Genomic DNA, 24,612 nt, shown 5'->3' on the forward strand with positions numbered 1-24,612 from the left:
ATATGTTGCATTGTAGAGGAGGAATAAAAATAAAGCATATTTAGCTACATCAAAGATGCATGAAAGAGATGAATAACTATTAAATGTAGAAACTTGCATTGGGGTTTGGTTGGATAAGGTTTTAAATGCCAAATAGTAGTTTGCAGTTGATACTAGAAGTATTAGAGAACCATTAGAGTTTATCCATCATAGGAGTAACAAGGTCAGAAAAATGTCTTTGGAACATCATTTAATAACTATGTAGAGGAAAAAAGGGAAGAGAAAGAGAATCATGATGTAGGGAGATTTATTTAGGATACTATTTCAACAGTTTGGTGAAAGATGATAAAGGCCTAAACAAAATCCATGGTACTATGAATGGAGATAAAGAAAATGAATGGGAGAGATGCTATGAAAGAAGACGGCTTCCGATGGGAGGGGTAGAGTGAATGGAAAGTGAGGGATCCAGGATGACTCAAAGGTTGTTGACCTCAGTGATTTGACACTGATACTTTTGACAAAAAAATGAAGAAATTGGAAAGAGAAGCAGGTTGGGTTTTTTTGTTTGTTTTTTTTTTTGGCAAAAATAATGAGTTGTTTTGAATATATTTAGTTTGATGTATTTACAGGAAATCTTGTTCAAGGATGTGCAAGGATGAAAAATAATTTCAACAGGTGTCAGGTGAGGTTGTGTCTGGTTGGAGATGGCATGAATTGCAGATGGAAATGATGCACAAAATCAATTACTGAGAAGACGGAACAGATATGAAAAAACATGACAATATTTGGGTAACTTGAGACTCTTATTATTTACCCTTCCATGGATGTCACTCTCCTATTTTTCCTATGTAAAATTCTATAGGTATTTTAAGGTATATCTCCATCCATCTCTTCCATAATATTTAATATTAAAATTTTACTTCACATTTATTTATCTTACCTAGAGCCTAGAGTCTTTTTGTATTTTTCAAAAATGGTGTCGGGTTACAAAAATTTTATTAAGTATTTACTACATATCAGACTCAGAGTTGAAAGCTGAGAATACAAATACAGGAAGAGATTCTCTGCCAACAAGAAGCTTTCATTTTAATGAGGAAGATAAAACATAAAAGGGAACTGAAGCAAAGGTGTCTGAGAGTCAAGGGTGGAGCCTGGAAAGTAATGGTAGCATGTAGTAGTAGCATGGTTGGCCCTAGGACATTTCTTAAAATGGTGGTACTGGGAAGAACCTAATTGGTGGAAGAAGACATTAGGGTACATATACTCAGTATGAGAAGTTCAGGATTAAGATGAAATACTCAAGGTGAAGAAGTATCTGTGACAAGATAATGAAAGGCTAGAGAGGCAGATGTGAATTCCTGAAAATGACTTGTTGCTTTTCTTATCTCATATTTCAGTGTTCATAAATGCTGAAATATGAAATAAAAATCAACAAGAATTTTAGTTACATATCCAAAGATTTAAGAGTTATTTAACTTATATGAGTGGCATGTCAACTTCTCTACCAGCTTATTTCTCTCACTATAGCTTCTTTATTCCAAGATTTTATTGGTCCAAAAAAGGTTTTAGGCATTTAGGTGACTCAGTGGATAGATCATTGCAACTATAGTCAGGAACACTTGAGTTCAAATCCAGTCTCAGACAATTACTACCTGTAAGACCATGGGCAAATCACTTAACTATTTTTGCTTCAGTTTCCTCATATATAAAATGACTCATAGAAAGAAATGACAAACTGCTCCAGCATCATTTCCAAAAAAACCTAAACTAGAATCAGAAAGTGTTGGATCCAGTTCAAATGACTAAACAATAACAATCTTCCTTGGGTTGCTGTAAGGATAAAACATGATGATATTTTAAAAGCCCTTCAGAAATCTTAAAGCACTATATAAATGTTAGCTAGTTATTAATTATTAAGCTTATGTTCTCCTTGGCTACTTCATTTTAATCGACATGAAAATCATTTTCTGAAAAGGTACATTCTGAGTAATTTCAGCCTCTTTACCAATGCAATGTTTTGTATTATATTATCAAATTTTGTTTCTGATTTGACAATTTATAGTTGTTTCTCTCATATATGGTGTCTTCTTGCTTTTATATTTTCTTCAATTTGATATTGATGTTGAACATTATGTTAAGCAGTAAATGAAATGCCTGAATAAAGATAGACCATTCTGTAGGGTCCCTTGTTGTTAACTAATCAATTCCTGACTGTTAACATATAGTTGGTATGTGTGTATTTGAGACTTGTTTTTGTTCTCTCCATGTCTAATATCTTTGCACTCTCTATTAAAATCTGATGTACAGATATGAGGATTATGGATTTTGTTTTCAGCTTATATTTATGAATTGAGAATTGTATTTTCCAGACTATTTGTCACCTTCTTCCCAGCACACATTTTTTCACTGAAGTCTCCACATATCAGGACACATTTAACTAGTGTGTTGAATCTTATAAAATTTTTTATAGAATTACTCTACTTCTTCTTTCTCTGTAGCAGATGTGCATACATAAGCTTTGGTTATTTGCCTTGTGATAATTTTGCTGGTGTTCAGTGTATATGACACAGGAACAATTTTCTTATTTTGTTTACATGCATGATGAAATCTATAAAGAGATCATATAAAAAGTTCTTAACACTTCTTTATGGGTATCATTTTTCATTTATAGGAAAAAATGTAAATATAAATAGTATTTAATTTCTCCATTTGTGTATTTGCTTATTGCTCATTGATTGAATGAATGACACTTCATAAATCCTTAATATGTGCTCTAAACACTAGAGATAAAACTACAAAAATGTTATTTCTTTTCCATCGAGAAGTTTATATTTTATATTCTATAGAAAGGTAGCTAGTGACTAGGCGGGGGTCCTTCAGTGTGGAAAATTACTGGGAAAATGAATAATTCTTTTAATGTATAGTTTGACATAGCTCTATCAGGAACAATGGTAGAGTTGGTTTTGATCATGGTTCATAGTTTTCAATTTGGTGAGGGAGAGGTTGGGAAGAAAAGGTACTTGAGGCTCTGGACAAGACAGTGGGGTAGGTGTCTAGAGAGAAGGAAGTGAAGTGTAGCATATTGACTAGAGTGTTTTTGAAATAGAATTCCATGATGGATAGTCACTGATCAAATATAGTAGGATGACATGGCAGCATTCATTCCAGGACATGCCGTCTGGATTTGGTAATGAGATAATCAGCCACAAAACAGTGGGAGAGGTGGCTAGAGATGATACAGATAGTAAAATAACTGTATAGACTTTCTATTCATATATGCAGATAATAGAAAAAGTATTGGCCTTAGCATTTATGTACCCCTTTCCACCATTCAAGTATTGTAACTGGAGAAAAGATGTGGCCAATAGGGATAAAAGGAAGAAGGAAGGGAAAGCAATAAGCATTTATATTATGGTTACTATCTGCCAGGCAATGTGCTAAGTACATTTTACAAACATTATCTCATTTAATCCTTACAACTCTGTAAAGTAAGTGCTCCTATTATTCTCATTTGGTCATTTACATGGCACAATATTTAGAATACAAGGCTGGAAATCAGGAACATCTCAGATACTTAATAGCTATGTGAACCTTTGCAAGTCACTTAATCTTCTTTACCTCAGCTCCTCATCTGTAAAACAAACTGGAGAAGAAAATGGCAAAAGATTCTAGTATTTTTGAAAAGAGAACTCAAAATGGAGTCACTAAGATTTGTGCATGATTGAAGTGGCAAATGACAACAACTTATAGTTGAGGATACTAAGGCAAACAGATTAAATAACCTGCCCAGGATCACACAGCCTTCAAAAATATAAGACAAGATTTACACAGAGATCTTTCTTCATCTTGGCTCAGCCCATTATCCACCAAGTCACCCACTGCCACAGAATGAAGATCATTCTTCATTTTTATCTATTACACGGATCAGGATAGTCAATCATTTCATTATTGAGTAGTCAAACTTCTGGTATTGAACCTCAATACTCAGCAATATAAGTATGCTTGCAATGCCCATTATCTGTCACTGAACCCACACTCACAACCTCTCTGACTTCCTGATTTCTACGTTAGCCCAACTTTTGTGACTCCGGGGACATCATTGCATCAAGATGAATCAGTGAATAAGATTATTATTGTTATTTACTCATTACCTTTGCCATGTTTTCACCATGTGTGAAGCCCCAAGGAATATATTTTGACAAAGTAAAAGCTTTGCATTATTGTTTTTAAAGTTTCAGAGGTATTTAGGTTTTAGTTTTCTTAACATCTAATTAAGGACCATTTACTTAAAGGGTGATTTTATGATTCATTTTTATTCAATTAGTTCACAGAATAAACATAAGAATTGGCTTTTTTATGTTCCTGAAATAGAAGGTAGCCATATTACCTTATCATAAAAGGACTGATTCTTTTTGACAATGAGCTGATAGGATTTGAGAAAATTCACTTTTTCTACATTGTCATGTAAATTAGAATTGGCAAGAAATATCTGCCAATTAATCCATATATGAACAAATCATTTACTACCACAAAGGTAAAATGACTTTCATAATTAGTCCTTTGTGAAAATAACAGGATAGGACACCAGTTTATGAGATGACGGTGTGCTGTGAGCCTTGAAAATGGGTAGAATGCATGTCAAGTGCTCTCTGGTTTATACCATACAGCATTGTTTAAATGTTGATTTTTAAAGGATCTGCTTTAAATTTTGTTTCATTAACTACATCTATTAGACTTTAACAAATTACTAAATTTCTCAGCTGTTTTTTTTTTTGCTAACAAAATGAAAACATTGGATAAGCTGATATCTATCATTCCTTTTAGCTGAAAATTTTAATAAAACTATTTTTTGAAAAATGTATTTTAATTCCCTTTTATATTGATACATCATGTTATATCAATCTGCTGGCAAATTAAGACAATAACAGTTGATTTAAAATGTGTTCTTTTGAAAAATGGCAAAATTATTATGACTTTTTAAGAAGATAATTGAAAGGAATGATATATTAATATAGACATGGATAGACTGTATTCCAGAACATTGCTGGAATCAACCAATATTTTAAAAGTACTTGCTGAGTGCCAGCACTGAACAAGGGATTAAAAAATAAAGTTATTATTATTCCTAAGGAATTTAAACTCTTTGTAGGGAGATAGCAAGTATTTAATATTACTTTGTATTATAGATATGCCTTTGATTTCACCAATTAAAGGAACTCTTAGATAAAATAATTCTGAGTACCAATTAAAGTATCAATGAAGTTAACATCTTTCCAACCTATTATCTTATAAAGGCACTTGGAGCATTAAGAGATTGTTACTGAGGACCACGTTAAATATGTCTCAAAGGCAAGGCCAAAACTAAGTTTTAGGTTTTCCTGCATATGAAGCCAACACTCTATCCACTCTATTATATTGCATTTCAATTTTCAGATCAAGGATGTTAAAAATATATGTTCTATTTCATTTTCCAGATTACATTTAAATACAATTTCTTAATATTCATTTTACAATATTTTACAATCCATATTCTCTCTCCGCATCTCCCAACCACACAGGAAGGCATATAATATAATTTGTACATATATTGCCATATAATAAATATTTCCATATTTGACATTTTGTGAAAGAAGACACATTATTTATACTAGAGAAAAATTCATTGAGGAAATAAAGAATGGTATGTTTCAATTTGCATTTAGATTTCTTCTCTTTCTTTGGTGTTGAATATCCTTTTTTTTTGTCTTGAGTCTCTTTGAATTGTCCTTGATTGATAGCCATTAACAGATGATCATCACACATCATTATTATTGTATATAACATTCTCCTGATTCTGCTCATTTCATTTTGCATCACTTCATGGAAGTCTTTCCAGATACAGATATTTCATGATTATTTTCTTTGTTATTTCTTATTGCACAATAATATTCTATAACAACCATACACCACAATACATTCAGGCATTCCCCAAAAGATGGATATCCCTTAAGTTTCCAGTTCTTAATCACCCCCCAAAAAGAAGAGCTGCTATCTGTATTTTTGTGCTGGAAGATTTTTTTCCTCTGTCTAATCTCTTTAGGATCCAGACCTTGTAGTGGTATTGCTGAGTCAAAGGGTATGTACAGTTTGATGGCCCTTTAAGCATGGTTCCAGAGTGTACTCCAGAATGTTTGCTTGAGTGTGCAGCTCTACCAGCACTGGATTAGTATCCTGATTTTTTCCCACAATCCCTCCAGCACTTATCATTTTCCTTTTTGTCATTTTAACCAGACTTATGGGTAAGATATGAATTTTAAGAATTTTCTAATCAATAGTTATTTGGAGAAATTTTTCATGGAACTATACAGATAGATTTAATTTCTTCATCTAAGAATTGCCTACCTATTCATATCCTTTGACCATTTATTAATTAAGAAATGCTTTGTACTTTTATATATTTGACTCAGTTCACTAAATATTTGAGAAGTGAAGCTTTTTCCAGAAAGATTTATTATATTTTTTCCAGATTAGGGATTATTAATATGGTCTGATTAAACTTTAACATTATTTTTATAAATATGTTTATTTCAATATGATTCTTTTCCTTTGACATTCAAAGTATTTTGTGCATTCAAAAACATTATTTTAAGAAAAGATTCATGACAAAAACAAAAATTCAAGGTCATGTATTCTTGAAAAAATAAAGTCATTTACATTTGGGATAAAATAAAAACAAAAGTATCATCCTGAATCTGTTCTTAAATTCAGAGTATCTCAGAACTGGAAGGGACCTGACATACCATCTAGTAAAATCTATATCTCAACAGTAACTCCCTCTACAAAATACTAATCATAGGCTCATCTATCATTTGGTGAAGGACCTCCAATGTAGGGAAATCCAGTTTATCCCAGAGTATTCCATTCCACTTTGGGATAGCTCCTATTTTTCCAAAGATTTTTTTAATTTTCCCATATAGTCATCTAAGTCTACCTCTCTTCAATTTTCATTCATTGTTCCTAGAGATGTCATCTGGAACCAAGGAGAACAAGACTAATTCAAAAGCACAGAATTTGAAAGTTAGATGGGACCTTGGCAGCTATCTACTGCACTCCATATGTAAAAGGAATCCCTGTTATAATATATAAAATGAGTGGCATGTCTTCCACTTGACAGCCCTTCAAATACTACAAGACAGCGATGAAGCTCTTATCTTCTTCCCTTTTTCCTATCTGCTCTTCACTATTTTAAACATCTCATTTTCTTCTATAGATCTTTAAATGGAAGGTTCTATAGGCCCCTTGGCATCTTGGTTATCCCCCACATTCTTTCAAGTGAGATAGGTACTATTATTATTCCCAATTTAATAGTTGGGCAGATGGAGGTGAAGCAACTTGCCCAGTTCACACAACTAGGGAGTATCTACGACCCAGTACTCTTCATTGCACCACATTGCTGCTTCTAGGTTTAAACCATCTTTTTTATATTAACATTGTTGAGTTGGTCATATTTGCATTTGTATCTTTAGTTTATATATGAGTGTGTAGAATCTCAGAGAGGACAAATGATTTCCATTAGTCAAAAACTCAGATCAGCTCTGTCTGGGTACAGCACAACTTCTATACCACAATGCCTCATCATTATTTACTAAATTAGTAACATTGATGCACTCTAAAATTCCACATCACACTTCAAATTCTGCCTGTACATCCATTTGACTCATTAAGGTGTCTGCTAATATTTGTACCTGCATTAATTATCTCTCATTTCAGGAATTTTCCCACTAAAAGGAGAGTGGAATATGGGAGAAGTTTAAAAAGAAGTGAGATCATCAGAACCCTGTGAATTTCTCCTATACTTCCTAATACTTAAGTCTACTCTAGTCTCATTTGACTCATTTCTTCAGATTCCTTAACTCATCTTGACAGCTAGAGCTTAGATTGAATTTTCCGAATTGTTGTTGATCTGTCAGTTCTCATTCGTTGTTTCCTTTTATTCTTTAAAAGTTATTCTTTTGATGGAAACTCAATGTGTCTCTGTGTGTGTCTTTCAGTGTATTATGTCCCCTTGAGCCCCTTTGCAAAAAACATAAACATAATTACACAATTATAATAATCCTAAACATGGATAATCAGACAAATTTCTAATGGTAGTCAGTGGTACTTATCTATTACCCTTCATAGGGTAATAGGTAATAGGTAATAGGTAAAGGATTAAGCTAATTTGTAAAGAAAGTCCTACCCTGTTATATATAGAAAGCCACTTGGTAAATGATTATGTTAACCTGGCTGATAATGAGTTCTTCAAAACTTTAGATCTTTGAGCAACATCTTGTAGGCCACAAGTAAGGAAATTCTGTTTAGGTATTGTTTGGACTGGATAGCCTCTGAAATTACCCTGGGTGTTATGAAAAGACCATGGGTATTAAATTTAGAGTATGAAAAGTTCGTAGGATCTGATGATACTGGAAATATTATAAAGCAAGAAAGAAACAATGAGATCTCTTTGTTCAATCTTTTTAAATCTTTTATTCTTTTCTGGTAAGCATAACAAACAATCTCTGTCTCTTTGTCTCTATCTCTCTCTGTCTCTGTATTGCAGTCTAAACTTTTCTCTCTCACCCTTTATGTCTAACTCTTTCTGTCTCTGTCACAGTTGTGCTGTACCTAGACAGAGCTCTAACTTTCTGCCTGGCAAACATGAAGTTCTTAATTTAATAAATGCTGTTTACTTAACTTCACACACATACACATACAAATACAGATACAAACATAATGATATAAAATTTCATTTTTATTGAGTGCGTTTTAGTCAGAAATTATAAGAATAATAAAAAACTATAAAATATTTAATTATAGATCTTAAGAATTTGAGGGTTGCAGTATAGAAAAAGAAGTTAATTGCTCCCCCAAATTCCTTCCCTCATAAGTGCTGCTCATACCAGCACTGCCAGTCAGTAAATTGGGACTACAGTCTGGAGCTCTGCTGCTGGTAACTGCTGCAGCATTTCCACTAACTCTTATAGTCCCTTAACTGCTGATTCCAAGGAATACATCAGAAGAAGATGTACAAGAGAAGGCCTCAAAAGGTAATGTTTCTCATTGCCATCCTGGCACAGGGTCATCATTTCCCAATCCATTGGTTATATTTACTAAAGCAATTTATATTACAGTCCTGAGCACATGATTGCCCCTAAGGAACCACACATGCAACAGTGGAAAATACAAGTGAAGGCATGCAAGTTGCTCTCAGGTAATCAAACTTCCAAGTGCTGCATTGCTTACAATTATCTCAAAGCACTCTCATTAGCTCTGTGAATGCAAGTTTGTCAAAATACAACTGTGCTAACTCAAAACAGGGGTCAGTTGAAGGAATGCAAATCTAACCTGTTTGCTCTTAGAAAATCTGCTTATAGGCAGCCTCAAAATAAAGGACAAGCCGTACTCCCAGCACCAGGCTCCTTTCATGAGGATTGTTAATAGGTGCTCCCCTCTTCTTAATTGTGCCAGGAGCATAGAGTCACTATTCAGGGAACCAGCAGCTGCAGGAAATACGAGAGCATTTGTTCTTCAGTCATTTCAATCATGTCTGACTCTTCATGACTGTATTTGGGAGTTTCTGGCAAAAGTCCTGGAGTCTTTTGCCATTTCCTTCTCCAGATCATTTTACAGATGAGGTAACTGAAGCAAACCTGGTTAAGTGACTTGGCCAGGGTCACATAGCTAGTAAGTGACAGGAGTCAAATTTCAACTCAGGCCCACTGAACCACCTAGTTATCTTTTCATACATAAATATATAAACACAATAAATATATAAACAGAATACATAAACATATAAACACAATGACATGTTTACATACACACATGTACAGACACACACAAAACCTGAATAAATCTAATTCAGAATTTAGGAATAAGATGTACATGTGAATCAAAAATATCTCTGTAAACTATGGAAGTAAAATAGTTTTAAAATTCTGCCTATTTTTATAATCACCTTACAATTTTATTTGCTCTCTCTTCCTAACTATACATGTATGTACATATATTTTATATGCCTCCTTATTTGTTCATTTATATATTCATATAACCTATGGTATATGTGTGTATATGTATGAGTATGTATATACATGTTTATATATATTTATGTGTTAATAGATCTATTAGTATCTATCAATATATTATGCTATTTACCTCACTTGAGTCATCTAGTCTCTAGATCTTCCTGGTCAGTGGAGGTATTTAGATTTAATTATCAAGTCTGTATTTGGTTCTATTATAGGCTCTTTGTCTCATACTATTGTTGATTCCTGCCTCATAACATGCTGACTTATATAACACCCTCTGTTTCAACAAAAAAAGAGCAGGTGTTTTTAAGGATAGACTGAGCACAGCATCCCTTGAGCCATTTTAGAGTGTTTTGGGTACCATCTCAGCTGAACCATGAAGTGGCACAAATGAATGCACATTTATACACCTTTTGGTGTTTTCAACAATGATTGAATATCAGAGTTGTATATACCAGGGAGGATTTTGGACTGATGTGCCTGGGCACACAGTGTCTTAGTCAGTTTGAAAGATGATGAATTTATTTTCAGTTTTTTAAAAAATGCAACTTACTTTTAATACTTTTAATAACTGGAATCAATCATACTGAAGTATGATGTGAAAGTAAAAGACAATATACAGAAGTAAATTCATTATTTAAATGACTTTGGAAGATTCATGAACTATAAATTGCTGATTTTCTCTTTCAGTATTTGCCTTGGAGGATTAGAGGGGAGCAGGAATTATAAAAATCTTATCATATACTCTAGATTCTCACTGGGGATGGTATATACTGACAGAATTTCTTGGGCATTATTGTTACATTCACCCTGTTTGTCATGAGTGTCATGTGGTCATATTCTTATATCTGTGTTGCCACAGAGGGTCTATTTTGTTCTTTCTATGAATAAATGTTAATGTATTTGTTTACACTTATTGCCTTTATATCCTTAGACCTTGCACTCATTTTAGTCTCATAATTTAGAATAGATTTGTACTTTCACCAAATGTTTTCACAGGGTCTCCAACAACAAAACTGATACTTACTATTTATTTTTTACTTAAAATGTATTTGTTTATATTTGTTACATCAAAATATTCAGTTTACTTCCTGCCTCTTTCCCCTCCCCACACTATTAAACACATTATCTGATAGATATTTGATCTGATTTGAACTTATCTAACTAATAATAATTTAGAGAATTTCTCATATAGCTATATATATTTATAGCTTTTATTTCTTCATCTAAAAACTGTGCATATATTTTACTATTTATCAATTGGAAAATGGCTCCTATTATGCGTTTGTCCAAGTTCTCTATATATTTAGATACTACCTCTATGATTTCTAGAATGAAGAAGCATTCTTGATTAAAAAATAGAAAGTATTTCAAGGTATAAAAATATAATTTTAAATATGCTAAATTAAAAAGGTCTTGTACAAATAAAACTTATGTAGCTATTTTTAAAAGGTAGCATTGTCACTTTAACTATTTTAGCTTAGATTAGAAATGAAGTAGCAAGTTGAGAAAAAAAATTATAGACCATTTCTTGGATAGAGATCTCATATCTAAACATGAGACATTCTAAAATTGACAAATATATATATATGCACATACAAATACACACAAACATACATATGCATATAATGTTTTCTTAGTTCTGCTTGTTTCACTCTTTATAGGTCTTATAGGTTTTTCCATGTTTTCCAAAATTAACCTGCTCATCATTTTTTATGGTTCAGTAGTATTCTATCACAATCACATGCCACAACTTCTTTAGCCATTCCTAGACTGATGGGCTTCCTTTCAATTTTCAGGTACTTGCTATCACTCTTCATAACTAAATCATTTATTCATTTTGATCTTATTTTGGTAAACATTGTATACAAAGTTACTGTAATCTTTTAAACTCTTTGTTGTATTTCTGTTATGTCCAACTAATCTACTTTTCAAATTCTTAGTCAGAACCAGATAATTTTGATCATTATTTCTTTATGATATAGTTAAAATCTGGTACTGCTGGATCTCCTTTAACATTTTTAATTAATTACTGATATATATTTAATTTTTGTTTTTCCAAATTAATTTTATCATTTTTGTATTAAATGTAATATTTTGATAATTTGGGGGAGATAGAATAGAATAAATAGATTATTTTAGGTAGCAATGTCACTTTATTTTAGATCTGCTCACCTGTGAAAGAATAATATTTCTTCAATCATTTAAATCTGATTTTATTCATATAAATTGTTTTATAATTATGTTCACGTAGTTCCTGAGTTGGTTTTGACACATATTTACTCTTAGGTATTTTATTCTTTCTATGGTTATTTAAAGGGTTATCTTTTATTATCTCTTTCTGTATAGGATATTATTGATGATATATAAAAATGCAGATGATTTACATGTTTTTATTTTATATACTGCTTCTTGGATAAATTTATTGATAATTTCAACCAATTTTTGAGTTGCATCACTAGGAATATATATATATTTTTATATATAAATGTATATACATATATATGTGTGTATGTATTTCTATATCGTCTATGAAGATAGATAATTTTATTATTTGCCAATTTTGATTCCTTTAATGTTTTTACCATTATTGCTATTGTTAATATTTCTAATTTAATACAATATTAAATAATATTCTTGATAATGGTACATCTTTGCTTTACTCCTGATCTTATAATGGAAGCTTCTAATAACTCCATTAGATAATGTTTACTGATGGTTTTAAATATATACTTGTTATTTTAAGGAAAAAACAATTTATATCTTTTCTTTCAAGTGTTTTAAATAAAGATGACTGTTGTATTTTGTCAAAAGCTTTTTCTGCATTCATTGATATCATAAGAGAGTTTTTGTAATATTTGTTAATATGCTAATAGTTTTCTTTATATGAAATCATCCCTACCCACCTGATATAAATCCTGTTTGTCACAATGCATAATCTTTGTGAAATATGATTGTAGTTTCCTAGCAAATGTTTTATTTTGCATTTTTGCATTTATATTCATTAAAAAAGTTGGTCTATAATTTTCTGTCTCTGTGTTTACTCTTGTTGATTTAGGTATCAGCATCCATACTTTTTTGATAAAGGAGTTTGTAAGGATTTCCATCTCAATTATTCTACAAAATTAATTTAATATTAGAATTAGATTATCTCTAAATGTTTGGTAAATTTTCCCTGTGAATCCAGATGATCTTGATGTTTTTTCCTTAGGAAGTTCATCAATGGTCTGTTCAATTTCCTTTTCAAAACTGGGTATATTTAAATATTCTATTTCCTCTTTTTCTCTAGGCAACATATATTTTTGTAAGTATGGTTCTACTTCAATTGAATTGTTGAGTTTGTTGAAATATAATCTACAAAATAATTTCTAAAATTAATATAAATTTAAGAAAAATTACCATTCTATATGTATTATTCTCTATTTTACTCATATCTGATGAGATTAAGATACCATCATTATGGCCCTCCATTCCCTCATTTTCTAATGAAATAACTTTTTCCCAGTTCTCATCTTTTAGATTTGATTCCATTTGCTATTTTAAATAATATTTTAATTCCACCAATTACATGTAAAAACAATTTTAACATTCATTAAATTTTTTTTGGAATTACTAATTTTCTCCTTCCCACATTTCCCCTTTTACTCTCCCACTTCCCTTCTCCCTAATATAGTGAACAACTTGATATAGACTTTGTATGTGGAATCATGTAAAATATTTTTTCCATATTAATTATTTTATGGCAGCAATCTCAAAAAGAAAAAGAATGCAAGTGAAAGAGAGAGTATTTAGTCTCTATTCATAGACCATCATTTCTTTCTTTGAAGGAAGATGGCATTTTTAATTACCATCAGATATTTATTCTTTTTTTTAATTATCTACTTTGCTTTTTGTGGCATAGAATACAAATATTTGTCCTTTCATGTCTCTAATTCTTCTTTCCTCTCTCTCATTGTCATTAGTTCCTCCTTTCACTTACAGTTGGGCTTCTGTTATCTGTGGGAGACACATTACAAGACCTTTTGTGAATGACTGAAAACTTGAATATAAGTGAACCTCTCCTTACACTATATATAACATGATTTCCTTGTATATGTGTGTATACATAAATATATATGTATAGATAGATATAAATAGTAAAAGAGTAATAATAAGGTACATTGCAAATTATTATACAATACTATACATTTTTCTTGGAGTGTTTAGGTATTCAAGTCTGCCTGTTGTGATAGCTTGCTGAGCCCTTTTCAAAGTTCCTCAAGTATTTTGGGGGCCCCTTTGGCACACACCTATCACATGGCTCTGAGAAGCTTCACACTCTGGTCAAAATCTCTTGGCAGATTAAATAAACCAAGTTGAGACCAATGGACCATGAACTCCTTTTTGAGGTTTCAGTGGGGTGGTGATACCTCAATCATGTGAAGATTTATCCTGGTGGAATAGATGGATAAAAACAGTTTGTTCAAATAGTCATGAAGGATTTTAAAGTAGGAGATATGGAGAACTTAGAACCTGGTTTGACATCAAAGATGCCACAATCATCCATTGGATCCTGGGCAATCACCAGTTGTCCTAAATTTTGTCTTGCCACTCCACTTGTATAATTCTGAAAGAGAGAGTGAGGATGACAACTTTGGGCCAATTGAACCTCACTTAAATCCAAGCATGCACATGTTAAGATATCATTCCACAGAGCACAAAGGACTCTTTCTCTCCCTCTCTGTCTCTGTTTCTTTCTGTCTCTGTCTCTGTCTCTTTCTGTGTCTCCCTCACTGTCTCCCTGTCTCTGTATCCTTATCTCTCTGTCTCTCAGAGATGAGTCATATATTGGGCTGGTAGGCTTCCTGTTACAATCTGTATTCACTTGGTTGGCTGTCTGAAAATTGCAAACTTTCTTGTATTCTGGAATTTTCCAAATTTTCCAAGATTTTTTTTATTTTTTCCTCCAGGGTTAGCTGTAAGTAATCAGCAGATATGGAATCAGCAGATATGGCTGCCCTATTGTTTAAGCATGTAGGTTATAATGTTTATGCTTTTTTTTTTCTTAGAAGATTTCATTAAGACTTCATCAGTAACTTTGCTGAAAACAGTTTGGTTAAATAATGAGAATGAAAGTTAAACTACAATCAGTGAAGAACATCCTCATTATTTAAACAAAGCTGTTTTCAACAAAATTACTGATGATCTCTAATTGCCAAGTTGTGCTTTCCCCTGCCTTTATTTTATTTCTAACATTGATCTTGTTTCAGATTTTTAATTTAAAATACATTACCCCCTTTGCATTTCTTTCCCACCCACTAAGAAGACAATGTGATATTAATTATACCTGCCAAGTCACACAAAACATATTTCCATGTTAGCAATGTTGAAAAAAAAAAGAAAATCCAGAAACATTATGGAATATCAAAAAGCATATTGCTCTCGGTGTTGTCAGTTCTCTCTCTCTAACTGATAGCATTTTCCAACATGTGTCCTTTGTCATTGTCTTGGATCATTATATAGATCAGAGTTGCTAAATCTTCCATAGTTGCTTATGATTTAATATTGCTGTTACTGTATCTAATCTTCTCCTGCCTCTGCTCACTTCACTTTGCCTCAGTTCATATAAGTCATCTAAGGCTTTTCTGAAACCAATCTCTTAATCTTATTTTCCAGTACAATAGTATTCTACTATAATCATATGCCATAACTTCATAAGCCATTCCCCACTTGAAGAATATCCCCTATATTTCTAATTATTCATAATAAGCACAAAAACAACTGCTATATATTTGTAACTTTGTCTTTTTTTTTCCCTGTTGATTTCTTTGGATCACAGAGTATACCCAGTTTTATTGTCCTTTGGACAGAGTCCCAAATTGGAATGGTTGGAGCAGCTCATGCTTCACCAACAGCTAACTCCTACTCTATTTTTCCATTTCTCTCAAGTGTTTATCACTTTCTTTTCTGTCATGTTAACTATTCTGATAGGTGTGAGGTGGGGTCTTTGAGTAGTTTTAATTTCCATTTCTCTAGAATATTTTTATGTAGCTATTGATAATTTTGATTCTTCTTCTGAAAATTGACTTCATTTACTTTGACCATTTATCAGTTGAGGGAGGAATATTTTTTAAATATTTGAGAAATGAGGTCTTTACTAGAGAAACTTAATGAAATATTCTTCCCTCATTCAGCTTCCTGTTTTCCTCATAATTCTGGCATTGTTTCTGTTTGAGAAAAACTTTTTAATTTCATGTAATCTGCTGGGAGCCATCAGACCATGACACCTTGACAGAATCACACGTGGTAGCTGGGAAGACCACAGAGTGGTCCTTGGCGAGATGTGATTGCCCACCCAACCCCCTTTACATGACCTCTTTCATCAATGCCCCTTATTTATGAATTGGCATGATTATTATTCTCCCTAGTCTCAAAAGAAATAATGCAAAAGCAAAACACCTGTACCCTAATTCCCCAAAATATCACCAAAATATCAGACCCTTAAATCTAATCCCCAAAAGATTATCATGGGTTAACTTTTACTTAAGTACATAATTCCCAGCAAAACTGTAGCTATAGACCAAGCCCAAAACATTCCCACTCACAGAAGTTTATTCTCATGAAGTCAACACACAAATCAATCATAGAGGCCCAAGAGATAAGTACAAGTACATCAAGCTTCAGTATGGCTCAGTGAGTCGATTACATAAATCAGTAACTCAGGAATTCCCTAGTAAAGTACCCTGAGAAATGACCAGTCTAAATTTGAATTGTGTTCCCAATACCCCTCAGCCTCAATGGTATGATTGTTGAATTGTCTTCTAAGAACTGCTGATTAATTACTCCATTTTAAATAATTAAAATATTAAATTAAAGCAATACATAATTTTCCTTGATTGTTTGTAAGCTCAAAACATCTCACAGGGTAATGAGAAAATTAAGCCACCTATTATGAAATCATTTATCTTGTGTGCAAACTTTATTCTGTCTTTAATCACAATACAAAAATATAAAATGTTAATCAAGTGATTTGTTAAAAGTTAATGTATCAAATAGACAAAGTACTAGTCAGTCTAATTAAAAAAAGGAAAGAAAAAACCAAATTGACAGAATCCAACATGAAAAGGGAGACCTCACCTCTAATGAAGAGGAAATCAAAGCAATAATTAAAAACTACTATGCCCAATTATATGACAAAAAATATGGCAATCTAAGTGATATGGATGAATACTTACAAAAATATAAATTGCCTAGACTAAAAGAAGAAATAAATTACTTAAACAACCCCATATCAGAAAAAGAAATTGAACAAGCCATAAAAGAACTCCCTAAGAAAAAATCCCCAGAGCCTGATGGATTCACAAATGAATTCTATCAAACATTCAAAGAACAGCTAACTCCAATACTATACAAACTATTTGGAAGAATAAGCCAAGAAGGGGTTCTACCAAATTCTTTTTATGACACAAACATGGTACTGATCCCAAAGCCAGGAAGGTTAAAAACAGAGAAAGAAAACTATAGTCCAATCTCCCTAATGAATATAGATGCAAAAATATTAAATAGGATACTAGCAAAAAGACTGCAGCAAGTCATCACAAGGATTATCCACTACAATCAAGTAGGATTCATACCAGGAATGCAAGGATGGTTCAATATTAGGAAAATCATCCACATAATTGACCATATAAACAAGCAAACCGACAAAAATCACATGATTATCTCAATAGATGCAGAAAAAACCTTTGATAAAATACAACATCCATTCCTATTGAAAACAGTATAAAATATAGGAATAGAAGGGCCTTTCCTAAGAATAATAAATAGTATATACCTAAAACCATCAGCAAACATCATCTGCAATGGGGAAAAAATTCGAAGCCTTCCCAATAAGATCAGGAGTCAAGCAAGGATGCCCATTATCACCTTTATTTTTTAATATTGTACTAGAAACAATAGCAGTAGCAATTAGGGAAGAAAAAGAAATTGAAGGTATTAAAATTGGCAAGGAGGAGACCAAGCTGTCACTCTTTGTGGATGATATGATGATTTACTTAACAAATCCTAGGGAATCAACCAAAAAGCTAGTTGAAATAATCAACAACTTTAGCAAAGTTGCAGGATACAAAATAAACCCACATAAGTCATCAGCATTTCTATATATCTCCAACCCAGTTCAGCAGCAAGAATTAGAAAGAGAAATTCCATTTAAAGTCACCCGAGACAAAATAAAATACTTAGGAATCTATCTGCCGAGACAAACACAGGAACTATATGAACACAACTACAAAACACTCTCAACACAATTAAAACTAGATCGAAACAATTGGAAAAACATTGATTGCTCATGGGTGGGATGAGTTAACATAATAAAAATGACCATCCTACCCAAACTTATCTATCTATTTAGAGCCATACCCATTGAACAACCAAAAAACTATTTTACTGAATTAGAGAAAACCATAACAAAGTTCATTTGGAAGAATAAAGGATCAAAGTTATCCAGGGAAATAATGAAAAAAAAATACAAAGGAAGGTGGCCTTGCAGTCCCAGATTTAAACTATATTACAAAGCAGTGGTCATCAAAATAATTTGATACTGGCTAAGAGACAAAAAGGAAGATCAGTGGAATAGACTTGGGGCAAATGACCACAGCAAGACAGTCTATGACAAACCCAAAGACCCCAGCTTTTGGGACAAAAATCCACTATTCAATAAAAATGGCTGGGGAAATTGGAAGACAATGTGTGAGAGATTAGGTTTGGATCAACACCTCACACCCTACACCAAGATAAATTCAGAATGGGTGAATGACTTGAATATAAAGAAGGAAACTATAAGTAAATTAGGTGAACACAGAATAGTATACATCTCAGACCTTTAGGAAGGGAAAAATTTTAAAACCACCCAAGACTTAGAAAGAGTCACAAAATGCAAAATAAATAACTTTGACTACATCAAATTAAAAAGGTTTTGTACAAACGAAACCAATGTAAATAAAATTAGAAGGAAAGCAACAAATTGGGAAACAATCTTCATAACAAAAACCTCTGACAAAGGTCTAATTACTCAAATTTATAAAGAGCTAAACCAGTTGTACATAAAATCAAGCCATTGTCCAATTGAAAAATGGGCAAGGGACATGAATAGGCAATTTTCAGTTAAAGAAATCAAAACTATTAAGAGGCATATGAGAAAGTGTTCTAAATCTCTTATAATGAGAGAGATGCAAATTAAAACAACTCTGAGGTATCACCTCACACCTAGCAGATTGGTCAACATGACAGCAAAGAAAAGTAATGAATGCTGGAGGGGATGTGGCAAAGTAGAGACATTAAAGAATTGCTGGTGGAGTTGTGAATTGATTCAACCATTCTGGAGGGCCATTTGGAACTGTGCCCAAAGGGCGATAAAAGACTTTCTGCCCTTTGATCCAGCCATAGCACTGCTGGGTTTGTACCCCAAAGAGATAATAAGGAAAGTGACTTGTACAAGAATATTCATAGCTGCACTTTTTGTCGTGGCCAAAAATTGGAAAATGAGGCGATGCCCTTCAATTTGAGAATGGCTGAACAAATTGTGGTATATGTTGGTGATGGAATACTATTGTGCTAAAAGGAATAATAAAGTGGAGGAATGCCATGGAGACTGGAACAACCTCCAGGAAGTGATGCAGAGTGAGAGGAGAACCAGGAGAACATTGTACATAGAGACTGACACACTGTGGTACAAGAGAACATAATGGACTTCTCCATTAATGGCTTTACAATGTCACTGAACAATCTGCAGGGATCTACGAGAAAAAAAAAAACTATCCTCAAGCAGAGGACAAACTGAGGGAGTAAAAACACCGAGGAAAAGCAACTGCTTGACTACAGAGGTTGAGGGGACATGATTGAGGAGAGACGTTAAATGAGCACCCTAATTCAAATACCAACAACAAGGAAATGGGTTCAGAGCAAGGACACATGTGATACCCAGAAGAATCGCGTGTCAGCTAGGGAAGGGGGGAGGGGGGAGAGGAAAAGAAATGATCTGTTTCCAATAAATAATGTATGAAAATGACTAAATAAAATAATGTTTAAAAAAAATTAAAAAAATAAAAAAGTTCCCTGCCAAAAAAAAAAAAAAAGCTAATGTATCACTTTTCCAATTATCCCTCTTTGATTTTGTCTATCTGCATGCCAAGAAAATGGGTATAAAAATAATGATCAGACATCAGGATACCAGAGCAGATGTTAGGTGCAAAAAAATCCCATGGCTGTTATGATTAAGGTGTCTTCCTTTTGTTATTTTTGTTGACTTATTGTTCACCACCAGTTGAGAAACTCTGGAGTCATGGGTAAGGGTGGACTTGCCCATGGCAGTAATCAAAAATCTTTATAAAATCTTCCCTTAATGAAAGAGCTGAACCAAAGAATTTCTTTTAAACTTCTCTTTAGTTTTCTAAACACTTTTTGTCAAATGATTAATTCTTATTCCCAAAGCTTTTATTTTGAGGTTCATTAAATACTAGAATATTTTGGCCACATATGACTATATATTGTATATATAAACTATACCCTTGTTCTATTGGACTATTTCTTAGCCAGTTCTAGATTGTATTCATAATTACTTCTTTGTAATATAATTTGAAATCTGGTATTGCTAAGTCACATTTCTTCACATTATTTTCCACTTATTTCTTTGACATTCCTGGTCTCTTATTCACCTAAATGAATTTTTAAAGAATTTTTGAATTCTATGAAATAATTCTTTAGCAATATGATTAAATACTACTAAACATCGAATTAGTAAATTTATTTAGGGAGCAATTAAATTTTTATTATACTAGTTTGAAGTTCCCATGATCAGTTGTCTAGATCTTGTTTGCTTTTGTTTTGCTTTTTTATAATTATGTTCATATAGTCCCTACATTTGTCCTGGCAGATAAATTCCCAAGTATTTAAATTTTCTGCAGTTATTATAGAGTTTCATTGTATCTCTTTTCTGATGTACTTTTGGTAATATATAGAAATGCTGATGATTTATGTGAGCTTATTTTATTTCTTGATACTTGACTAAAATTGTTTATTTTTTTAACAAGACTTTAGTTGATCCTGTAAAGTTCTCTAAGGATATCATTATTTCATCTGCAAAGAGTGATCATTTTGTTTCCTCATATCATATTTTCTTTATACTTTCATTTTCTTATTTTATAGATAATATTTCTAATAGTGTATAGAATAATAATTTTGATCATGCACATTCTTGTTTCACTACTGAACTTATTAGAAAGGCTACTAGGTTATCTTTATTATAATAATGCTTGTTTTTGGTTTTAGATAGATACAATTTATCATATTAAGAAGAATTCCATTCATCCCTATGCTTTCTAGTGGTTAATAGGAATGTGTATTGTCTTTGTCAAAAGTTTTTTTTTTCTTCATCTACTAAAATAATAGTATGATTCTCTTAAGTTTTATTATAGAAATGGTAAATTATGCTGATAGATACCCCAATATTAAACCATTCTTCTGTTCTTAGTATAAATCCCAACTGGTCATAGTGTATCATCTTTGTGATATATCACTATAGTCTCCTTCCTAGCATTTTAATTTTTTTTTGTTTGAGTATTCATCAGGAAAATTAGCTTAGGGTTTACTTTCTTGGGGGCAGCTGGGTAGCTCAGTGGATTGAGAGCCAGGCCTAGAGATGGGAGGTCCTAGGCTCAAATCTGGCCTCAGACACTTCCCAGTTGTGTGACCCTGGGCAAGTCACTTGACCCCATTTGCCTAGCCCTTACCACTCTTCTGCCTTGGAGACAATACACAGTATTGACTTCAAGAGAGAAGGTAAGGGTTTAAAACAAACAAACAAACAAAAAAAAAAACCTATTGATGTATGAAAGGAATGTGGTAGGACCTTTTCTTTGTCTATTTTTGAAAAATATACATAGTTTCAATGATAAATCATCCTTAAATCAGTCTGGTCCTGGGATTTTATTATTAGGGAGCTCATTTAACCCTTTTTTTTCAATTCTTTTTCTAAGATAGGTTAATTTAAGAATTATTTTCCCTCTTTCCTCTTCTGTGCAATTTAATTTAAAAAAATTTAATCACTTTACCTGGATTGTCAGTTTTACTGACATATATTTGGGCAAAAAATCTTTTAAATAATTGCTTTAATTTCATTTTCACTGATAACACATTCAACTTTTTCATTTCTTTTGCATGTTTTCATTTTATAAATAATTGTTTCCAATTGTATGTCAATACAATTTCTCAATCCTTTCCTGATATTTTGCAATTTTTTTCTCTACCTTTTACTCTCCACTTTCACTAAGAAGGCAAGTAATATGAAAGAGATTGTATGTATATTATCATATAATACATATTGCTGTATTCATCATGTGAAAGAAGTTATATATTGTTTGCTCTACACAAAAATTCATGAAGGAAAAAAGGTAAAGAATGGTATGTTTCAATTTTCATCCAGACTATTTTTCTTTCTGTGAAGATGGACATTCATTTATCAGAAGACTTTTGGAGTTGTCCTGGATTCTTGCCTTGTTGTTAATATTTGTCATTCACAGATAATGGCCATACATTATTGTTATTACTGTGTACAATGCTCTCCTGGTTCTGCTCACTTTCACTTTGCATCACTTTATAAATTTTTTGATATTTTTTTCTGTGAGCATCTTTGTTTTCATTTCTTATGATATAGTAGTATACCCTTACAATCATATATCACAATTTGTTCAGCCATTCTCCAAGTAGTGGACATCCCTTCATTTTTCAGTTCTTTGCCTCCTCAAAAAGAGCTGCTATAAGTATTTTTATAAGTATTTTAATCTACTTGGGATTCAGAACTGGTAGTGGTGTTGCTGAGTCAAAGAGTATGCACAATTTTATTACGTTTTGGGCATGGTTCTAGATTGTTCTCCAGAATGATTATAATTTTGCAGGTCCATCAGCAGTGTTTTAGTGTCCTGATTTTTCCTCCAGTTTTTTTTTCATTTTTTTGGCACATTAGCCAGTCTAATAGGTATGAGATGTACTTCAGAGTTTCTTTCATTTGCATTTCTCTAATTAATAATAATTTGGACCATTTTTATATGACTAAGGCTAGTTTTAATTCCTTCATTTGACACATGCCTATATGTATCCATTCACAATTTGTTAATTGGATAATGCTTTGTATCCTTATAGATTTGACTCAGTTCTCTATATAGTCAAAAAATGAAACTTATGTCAGAGAGATTTACTATGAAGATTTTAGCCTATTTTTTATTTGCCTTTTAATATCTGTTGCATTTTGTGTAAAATCTTTTAAAATTTAAAATACTCAGTTATCTATTTTAAATCTCATAATGTTCCCAATGTCTTATTTGATCTAAATTCTTCCCTTATCCATAGGTCTGAGAGGTAAATTATTTTTTCTTCCTCTAATTTGTTTATGATATTAACTTTTATTTATAAATCATGTATTCATTTTAACTTTACTTTGGTATATAGTGTGATGGATTGGCCTAAATTCTATTATATTGTTTTCCAGTATTCACAGCAGTTTTTTTATCAAATAATGAGTTCTTCCAGAAGCTTGGATCTTTGAGTTTGCCAAATACTAGGTTACTCTGGTGATTTACCATTGGGTCTTGAGTGACTAGTATACTCCTTTGGTCCTCTGCTCTAATTATCAGTGCATATTTTTTTCTTTCTTTTTAATCAGATTAACCAATACTTTATCCATTGTATTGGGTTTTCCCTCATAAATCTATCTTCTATTTTTGTTTGTTATTTGAATAATTTTTATTTTCAATTTTATTAGTCTCTAATTTTCAGATTTTTATTTAGCATTTATTTAGAAATATTTAATGTGTTATTTTTATCATTTTTATTTAGTTGCATTCCCAATTCATTTATCTACTCTTCCTCTATTTTATTGATGGTTAATTCTGAGATATTAATCTTCACATAAATACTATATTGGCTGTGTCCCATAAATTTTGCTATATTACCTCATTGTTGTCATTTTCTTTAATGAAATTATCAATTTCTTTCATGATTTGTTCTTTGAACCTATCATTCTTCAGGATTAGAGTATTTCATTTCTAATTTATTTTTCTAACATTCCCTTATTCTAACATTATATAAATAATAATAATATATTTGTATATAACTATAAATTAGTATTTATAATAATTATAAAATTCATATAATTATAAATCTATTATATATGTATTTATAAATATAAATAAATTTATAGTTATGGATATATTATATATGAGTATAATATATAAATTGATAAATAAAAATAAATGAAAAATAATAAAATAACCATAAAATAGTGTCTCAAATTAAATTTTTCAGTGAGAGCATCAAATAAAAGCTTAGGGTAAAACATTTTTTCTACCCTAACACAATTTATGAAATCTGTAGAAGAAGTCTATGATACCAGAAATAATGTATACTAATAGTTTGGCAGTAACTTCAGCAATGGCCTTTGGAGGCAACCATAATTGAGCCACTGGTCAATTTCAATAAAAGTCTCTTCAATTTCAATAAATTCAAATGGGTCCCTATTACATCCACAATCAAATTTCAAAATGATCTTCTTGATGTTTGA

General features: G+C 31.9%; 1 pseudogene; it reads right to left on the minus strand.

Moving 5' to 3' along the window:
- Positions 1 to 24,612, minus strand: part of LOC100617308 (phosducin-like protein 2) — a 191,075-nt pseudogene that overhangs the window by 157,988 nt on the left and 8,475 nt on the right.

The sequence above is a fragment of the Monodelphis domestica genome, chromosome 3, assembly GCF_027887165.1.
Source record: "Monodelphis domestica isolate mMonDom1 chromosome 3, mMonDom1.pri, whole genome shotgun sequence".
Taxonomy (NCBI): Eukaryota; Metazoa; Chordata; class Mammalia; order Didelphimorphia; family Didelphidae; genus Monodelphis; species Monodelphis domestica.